Raw genomic sequence first — 9,292 nt, forward strand, 5'->3', positions numbered from 1 at the left:
CTAAAACGAACTGTATTTGTTTTTATTAATATCTTCGTCTTTTGTGTTGTCTTCATCTCTTGTGTTTTATAGCATCACAACGAACTGAATCATTCCAAGAAGCTTTTCAAATGGAAAGAACTTCTGCTAGGACCATGTGCACAAGAGCCAGAACCATCACTGAATTGCCATGAATAACAGGGACGTGCCCAGGGTGATGAAGTTTCCGGCCACAGTTATGGTCTTTGGTGGGTTTTCAAACGAGAGCCACATCATGCCACCTCACATCTTGAAAGTCAACACCAAAATGTACCTGGATGTGTTGAAGAGTGTGGTGATCCCCTCGTGCAATCAGATGGCGGCTGGCAGACTCTAGGTGTGGCACCAGGACTTGGCACCGGCCACAAGTCCAAAGCGACCTACCCTTAACTTGAGGAGCAGTGCTATGACTTTGTACCCTTCTCTCACTGGCCTCCCCTCCTCTACCGACCCAAACCTGCTGGACTACTTCGTTTGGTCATAGGTCGAGAACATCACCAACATGACCTCCCACAACACCAAAGCAAGCCTGATCGCCGCCATCTGTCAAGTATTCGCTGAGTTCCTGCCGGCACTTGTCGAAAAGGCATGCTCCCAGTTCTGGACCCATATTGAAACTGAGGCTGAAAGCGGCTACATTGAATAGATGTCAGCTCTACAACATATTCAAGTTATCTGAATTGATTTTTTTTTTTTAATAAAAGTTTTAAAATAATGTTGTAGTGTTTTATTTAGAGCGACACTTATCGTTTGACTCTGTATTGTGTAATCAAAAAACAATAAATTAAACAAACAACTAACAAATTTTTGGTTTTCTGTTTTGGATCACAGTTTCATTTTTTTTTTTTTTTTTTTTTTTTTTTTTTTTTTGTCAACTCGTTTTGCTTCGAAATGAAGCAGCTAAAAGACAGCCATGTTGATTAGTTTTTACCTAATGTTAAAATATTTAAATCGTATGTATTTCTCGAGTTTAGATGTTTAAAATACAATCAATTTGAACTCAAAATGACTCTTGAACAATAAAAGAAAAGTAATGATCACACAGAATTATTATTTTCTCGCTATCAATTTGATACGATATATAGCAACATTACCTGCTAACGTTAGGAATGCAGAAGTTGCAAATTTACTGTAAATTGTGAATGGAAAACATTAGTCATGCATAGCGTGTGCTGTTTGTTGATGTTTTTTTTTTTTTTACAAAAGAATCACCACTTATCAAGGCCAAGAGGCCACTTGAGGATAAGGGTTAAAGAGTGTACTTTGGTCAAAAGGACAATATCATAGTAATCGTTAGAAGTGTAAATTTGGTAAATTGGATTACTTAAGTTCTTGATGAACCGTTAGTTCATCAAGAACTTGTTTACATTGGACTTGAAGACGGCCATATTGTAGTCAGCTGGAAAGTAGGTAAACAGAAGAGAGTTCCACAGGTGTGCAGTTCTAAGAAACTAACTTTGTTCATGGAATCTGTTTAAGTTTAGGCACAGGGAAATTATTTATTTATTTATTTTTTTTTTTACATAGGCATCACCACATTATCAAGGCCAAGAGGCCACTCAAGGATAAGGGTTAAAGAGTGTACAGTAGAAATTGGACAATATAGTAATCATTAGTAATAAAAATTCGGTAAATTTGATAACTTATATAGAACGGCTCATCAAGAACTTATTTACGTTAGACTTGAACACAACCATATTGTAGTTAGCAGGAAAACGGAAGACAATTCCACAGGCGTGCAGATCTAAGAAAGAAGCTTTGTTCATAGAATCTACGTTTAGGTTTAGGCACAGATAAAGAGTGGGGGGGGGAATTATTGATAGTGTTTTCAGCTAGACGAGTGTTTCTTGTGAAAGTTTGGCGAAGGGGGACCATAGACTGAAGCTCAGTCGAACACATTCCATGAAAATAACGATACATCAGAGACAAACTTGCAACATATCTTCTGTGAGATAGAGGTTGCAGGGAAGAGAAAAGGACATCTCCTACGAGTCTACGAAGTCTATTTTGAACTCTATCAAGGCAGGACAAGTCCTTTTAGCAGCTCCTGCCCAGATGTGGCAACAGTATTCCATCCTTGGATGTACCTGGCTCTTATATAGATAGAGAATTGCATCAGCAGTGATATATCTACCGGATCGATAGAAAGATCCCACCATTTTTCCAGCGGCCTTGGCAACAGATTTGATGTATGTGTTCCATTTAAGATCAGGAGTAAAGGTCAAGCCCAGAAGCTTGTCAAAACTTGAGGCCTCCTGAAGACGAGAGCCATTCATTTCAATTGATGCCAAATGTGGATTAGAATGTTGATGATGTAAAGAGAGAAGCTTGGTTTTAGATGCATTAAAAGTAACCAGCCACTCCTTACCCCATTGTACTACGTGCTTAAGATCAGAGGAGAGAGAATTGGAGAGAACTTGGTCATTTACTGTCTTAGATGTGGTACCATAAATGGTAGTGTCGTCAGCATAAATATCTACAAATGATGTAAGGATGTGATTTGGAAGATCATTAATGTAGATCAGGAAAAGAGTTGGGCCCAGCATGGACCCCTGAGGGACACCGGCATTAATACTGTGAGCTTCTGATTTTTGCCCCTCAACTACTACTCTTATGAACCTATCAGAAAGAAATGATTTAATAATTGAGAAGACATTTCCAGCTATACCATAGCTAGAGATCTTATGAAGTAAACCTTTATGCCATACCCTATCAAAGGCCTTAGATATGTCAAGAGCAATTGCCCTAGAAAGGTTGCCTCCGTCAAGAGATTTGCTAATCCTATGAGATATAACTGTAAGCACATCTGCTGTAGATCTAGCAGAATGGAAACCATATTGAGTGTCACTAAGAAAGTTATTTTTGTTGAGATGGTTGATTACTTCTGTATTTAACACAGATTCCAGCAACTTACTCATGACACACAGGGCATACTGATGAAATTTTCTAGGGAGATGGGAAACTATTTTTCCTTAAGACAACGTTTAAACAGTTTTGTAAGTATGGGCGCTAGTTCAGGTTGAAGTTTTTTGAGTACTATAATTGGAATACCGTCAGGGCCAGTTGCTTTACTGGAATCAAGGTTTTTGATTAGCTTGGCAACATCACGTACAGATATACGTATATCACATAGCGTGTTTTCTGATACAGGAGGAAATATTGGGGGTTGGCAGCCTTGGTCGCAAAGGGTAGAATTGGCTGCAAAGTTCTTGGCAAAGAGTTTGGCTTTGTCTGATGCTGACGAGATTACCTCAGGTCCATTGATAATAGTTGGGATAGAGCACACACTTCTGTTCAGAATTTTGTTTGCTATTTGCCAAAACTGGTGGGAACCAAGCCGCTGCTCAGCTACTTTGGACTTAACAGATTGAGCATACAACTCTCTTACGTTCTTTATTACTTTCTTACAATGGTTGCTGGCAGTCCTGAAAGTGGCTTTAGTTTCCATACATCTATTACGTTGGAAGCAGTGGAAAAAGTGATTTCTGTGCGCAATGGCAGCAGCACATTCTGGAGAGAACCATGGCTGGCTGTTAGGTTTTTGCTGAAACTTTTTCGAGGGTATGAAACGGTCTATACCTACAATTAACCATTCCGTCAGGTCTGATGCTATAGAGGACACATCCTTTTTAAACATGGAATGCAGAGGTAGATCCGATATAAATGTACGGAAGCTATCCCAGTCAGCCTTAGTGTATCGATATACTGTACGATGGAGAGGTACGTCTGGGGACTTATTACATTTCATTTTTATCTTAATTGATACAACAGAGTGGTCGGAAGATCCAAGAGGCGACAGAACAGAAACCGAACATAGTTCAGGGCAAGTTGTGAGAAAAAGGTCTAGTAGGCTCGCATACTGGCCGTAATTGTCGGGCACAAAGGTGGGTTCGTGAACAATCTGAGTGAGGTCATAGGCAATGGAGAAATCATGACAGAACCTCCCCTCATCATCGGTCTTGTTTATTGATAGTGTTTACAGCCAAACGAGTGTTTCTCGTGAATGTTTGGCGAGAGGGGGAACCATAGATCGGAGCACTTGCCATGAAAATAACGATAAAACAGAGACAGGCTCGCAACGTCTCTTCTGTGAGAAAGAGATTTCAGGGAAAGGAGAAAGGGCATCCCCCACTCCCGGCGTCGAAATAACTGGTGCTGTTCAAGGTTACGAAACCGCATGCGCTATCCAATCACAGAACACTAAGTGTTACGGACGAATAGTGCGGTTTAAACTACTTCATCAAAATCTGTCCCATACAATGTCTTATGTGAGCATGTTAAATTTTTACATATGTAAACGGGGATGGGTTTATATATATATATAAATGCTTGCAAATAGATTTGAAGGAAGAAAAGGTGGCAAGAATTGATAGAAAACAAAAGACTCGATTATTTGATTCAGATTATTTAGCTTTTGGATTTTACTGCTATCAATTGCCCGTTACCATTATGTTTCGTTTGTGGTGAGAAGTTATCAAACAGTTCGATGCTGCCATCTAAGTTGATGTGTCATCTGATATTAAAACATCCTAATCTTCTATCTATCTATATAAAAAATCTATCTATATAAAAAATCTATATAAATAAAACATCTATCTATATAAAAAATCTATATATATAAAAAATCTATCTATATAAAAAATCTATCTATATAAAAAATCTCTCTATATAAAAAATCTATCTATATAAAAAATCTATCTATATAAAAAATCTATCTATATAAAAAATCTATATATATAAAAAATCTATCTATATAAAAAATCTATATATATAAAAAATCTATCTATATAAAAAATCTATCTATATAAAAAATCTATCTATATAAAAAATCTATATAAATAAAAAATCTATATATATAAAAAATCTATATATATAAAAAATCTATCTATATAAAAAATCTATATATATAAAAAATCTATCTATATAAAAAATCTATCTATATAAAAAAATCTATATAAATAAATAATCTATATAAATAAAAAATCTATATATATAAAAAATCTATCTATATAAAAAATCTATATATATAAAAAATCTATCTATATAAAAAATCTATCTATATAAAAAATCTATCTATATAAAAAATCTATATATATAAAAATCTATCTATATAAAAAATCTATCTATATAAAAAATCTATATATATAAAAAATCTATCTATATAAAAAATCTATCTATATAAAAAATCTATATAAATAAAACATCTATCTATATAAAAAATCTATATATATAAAAAATCTATCTATATAAAAAATCTATATATATAAAAAATCTATCTATATAAAAAATCTATCTATATAAAAAATCTATATATATAAAAAATCTATATATATAAAAAATCTATCTATATAAAAAATCTATCTATATAAAAAATCTATATATATAAAAAATCTATCTATATAAAAAATCTATCTATATAAAAAATCTATATATATAAAAAATCTATATATATAAAAAATCTATCTATATAAAAAATCTATCTATATAAAAAATCTATCTATATAAAAAATCTATATATATAAAAAATCTATCTATATAAAAAATCTATCTATATAAAAAATCTATATATATAAAAAATCTATCTATATAAAAAATCTATCTATATAAAAAATCTATCTATATAAAAAATCTATATATATAAAAAATCTATATATATAAAAAATCTATCTATATAAAAAATCTATCTATATAAAAAATCTATCTATATAAAAAATCTATATATATAAAAAATCTATCTATATAAAAAATCTATCTATATAAAAAATCTATCTATATAAAAAATCTATCTATATAACAAATCTATATATATAAAAAATCTATCTATATAAAAAATCTATCTATAAAAAAAAATCTATATATATAAAAAATCTATATATATAAAAAATCTATCTATATAAAAAATCTATATATATAAAGAATCTATATATATAAAAAATCTATCTATATAAAAAATCTATCTATATAAAAAATCTATCTATATAAAAAATCTATCTATATAAAAAATCTATATAAATAAAACATCTATCAATATAAAAAATCTATATATATAAAAAATCTATCTATATAAAAAATCTATATATATAAATAATCTATCTATATAAAAAATCTATATATATAAAAAATCTATATATATAAAAAATCTATATATATAAAAAATGTATCTATATAAAAAATCTATCTATATAAAAAATCTATCTATATAAAAAATCTATCTATATAAAAAATCTATATATATAAAAAATCTATATATATAAAAAATCTATCTATATAAAAAATCTATCTATATAAAAAATCTATATATATAAAAAATCTATCTATATAAAAAATCTATCTATATAAAAAATCTATATATATAAAAAATCTATATATATAAAAAATCTATCTATATAAAAAATCTATCTATATAAAAAATCTATATATATAAAAAATCTATCTATATAAAAAATCTATCTATATAAAAAATCTATATATATAAAAAATCTATCTATATAAAAAATCTATCTATATAAAAAATCTATCTATATAAAAAATCTATATATATAAAAAATCTATATATATAAAAAAATCTATCTATATAAAAAATCTATCTATATAAAAAATCTATCTATATAAAAAATCTATATATATAAAAAATCTATCTATATAAAAAATCTATCTATATAAAAAATCTATCTATATAAAAAATCTATCTATATAACAAATCTATATATATAAAAAATCTATCTATATAAAAAATCTATCTATAAAAAAAAATCTATATATATAAAAAATCTATATATATAAAAAATCTATCTATATAAAAAATCTATATATATAAAGAATCTATATATATAAAAAATCTATCTATATAAAAAATCTATCTATATAAAAAATCTATCTATATAAAAAATCTATCTATATAAAAAATCTATATAAATAAAACATCTATCAATATAAAAAATCTATATATATAAAAAATCTATCTATATAAAAAATCTATATATATAAATAATCTATCTATATAAAAAATCTATATATATAAAAAATCTATATATATAAAAAATCTATATATATAAAAAATGTATCTATATAAAAAATCTATCTATATAAAAAATCTATCTATATAAAAAATCTATCTATATAAAAAATCTATATATATAAAAAATCTATATATATAAAAAATCTATCTATATAAAAAATCTATCTATATAAAAAATCTATATATATAAAAAATCTATCTATATAAAAAATCTATCTATATAAAAAATCTATATATATAAAAAATCTATATATATAAAAAATCTATCTATATAAAAAATCTATCTATATAAAAAATCTATATATATAAAAAATCTATCTATATAAAAAATCTATCTATATAAAAAATCTATATATATAAAAAATCTATCTATATAAAAAATCTATCTATATAAAAAATCTATCTATATAAAAAATCTATATATATAAAAAATCTATATATATAAAAAAATCTATCTATATAAAAAATCTATCTATATAAAAAATCTATCTATATAAAAAATCTATATATATAAAAAATCTATCTATATAAAAAATCTATCTATATAAAAAATCTATCTATATAAAAAATCTATCTATATAACAAATCTATATATATAAAAAATCTATCTATATAAAAAATCTATCTATAAAAAAAAATCTATATATATAAAAAATCTATATATATAAAAAATCTATCTATATAAAAAATCTATATATATAAAGAATCTATATATATAAAAAATCTATCTATATAAAAAATCTATCTATATAAAAAATCTATCTATATAAAAAATCTATCTATATAAAAAATCTATATAAATAAAACATCTATCAATATAAAAAATCTATATATATAAAAAATCTATCTATATAAAAAATCTATATATATAAATAATCTATCTATATAAAAAATCTATATATATAAAAAATCTATATATATAAAAAATCTATATATATAAAAAATGTATCTATATAAAAAATCTATCTATATAAAAAATCTATCTATATAAAAAATCTATCTATATAAAAAATCTATATATATAAAAAATCTATCTATATAAAAAATCTCTATATATAAAAAATCTATATATATAAAAAATCTATATATATAAAAAATCTATATAAAAAATCTATCTATATAAAAAATCTATCTATATAAAAAATCTATATATATAAAAAATCTATCTATATAAAAAATCTATCTATATAAAAAATCTATATATATAAAAAATCTATATATATAAAAAATCTATCTATATAAAAAATCTATCTATATAAAAAATCTATATATATAAAAAATCTATCTATATAAAAAATCTATATATATAAAAAATCTATCTATATAAAAAATCTATCTATATAAAAAATCTATATATATAAAAAATCTATCTATATAAAAAATCTATCTATATAAAAAATCTATCTATATAAAAAAATCTATCTATATAAAAAATCTATCTATATAAAAAATCTATATATATAAAAAATCTATCTATATAAAAAATCTATCTATATAAAAAATCTATATATATAAAAAATCTATCTATATAAAAAATCTATATATATAAAAAATCTATATAAATAAAAAATCTATCTATATAAAAAATCTATCTATATAAAAAATCTATATAAATAAAAAATCTATCTATATAAAAAATCTATCTATATAAAAAATCTATATATATAAAAAATCTATCTATATAAAAAATCTATCTATATAAAAAATCTATATAAATAAAAAATCTATCTATATAAAAAATCTATCTATATAAAAAATCTATCTATATAAAAAATCTATCTATATAAAAAATCTATAAATAAAAAATCTATCTATATAAAAAATCTATCTATATAAAAAATCTATCTATATAAAAAATCTATATAAATAAAAATCTATCTATATAAAAAATCTATATAAATAAAAAATCTATATAAATAAAAAAATCTATCTATATAAAAAATCTATCTATATAAAAAATCTATATAAATAAAAAATCTATCTATATAAAAAATCTATATATATAAAAAATCTATCTATATAAAAAGCAAAACGGGTGCACACATTTTTGTATATCCAACAAAGGCTTTGTTACGTACTCGGTTGTATTTTTAGAAGGGCACCAAATATTCGTATATGTTATGTAATTCTTATTGGAAGAGAACTGATGTTATTTGTTGTTCATTTTTGTGAGAGTCTTAGAGTTATATCTAGAGACAGTCTTAGGAGCGTCTTGTGTGTTGAGTGTTCATATTTGTCTTAGTAGTGTCTTAGAGG

The 9,292-nt window shown here is 25.0% G+C and overlaps 1 protein-coding gene across 1 annotated transcript in view; it reads left to right on the forward strand.

Moving 5' to 3' along the window:
• LOC145268365 (protein Smaug homolog 1-like) overlaps window positions 1-206 on the forward strand; it is a 100,474-nt gene extending 100,268 nt beyond the window's left edge. The window contains exon 16 of the mRNA XM_080123911.1: window positions 73-206. The gene's annotated coding sequence lies outside the window, so the exon portion shown is untranslated. The remainder of the gene's footprint in view (window positions 1-72) is intronic.
• Window positions 207-9,292: the final 9,086 nt, after the last annotated feature.

The sequence above is a fragment of the Euprymna scolopes genome, chromosome 43, assembly GCF_053919585.1.
Source record: "Euprymna scolopes isolate OS-2025 chromosome 43, ASM5391958v1, whole genome shotgun sequence".
Lineage (NCBI taxonomy): Eukaryota > Metazoa > Mollusca > Cephalopoda > Sepiida > Sepiolidae > Euprymna > Euprymna scolopes.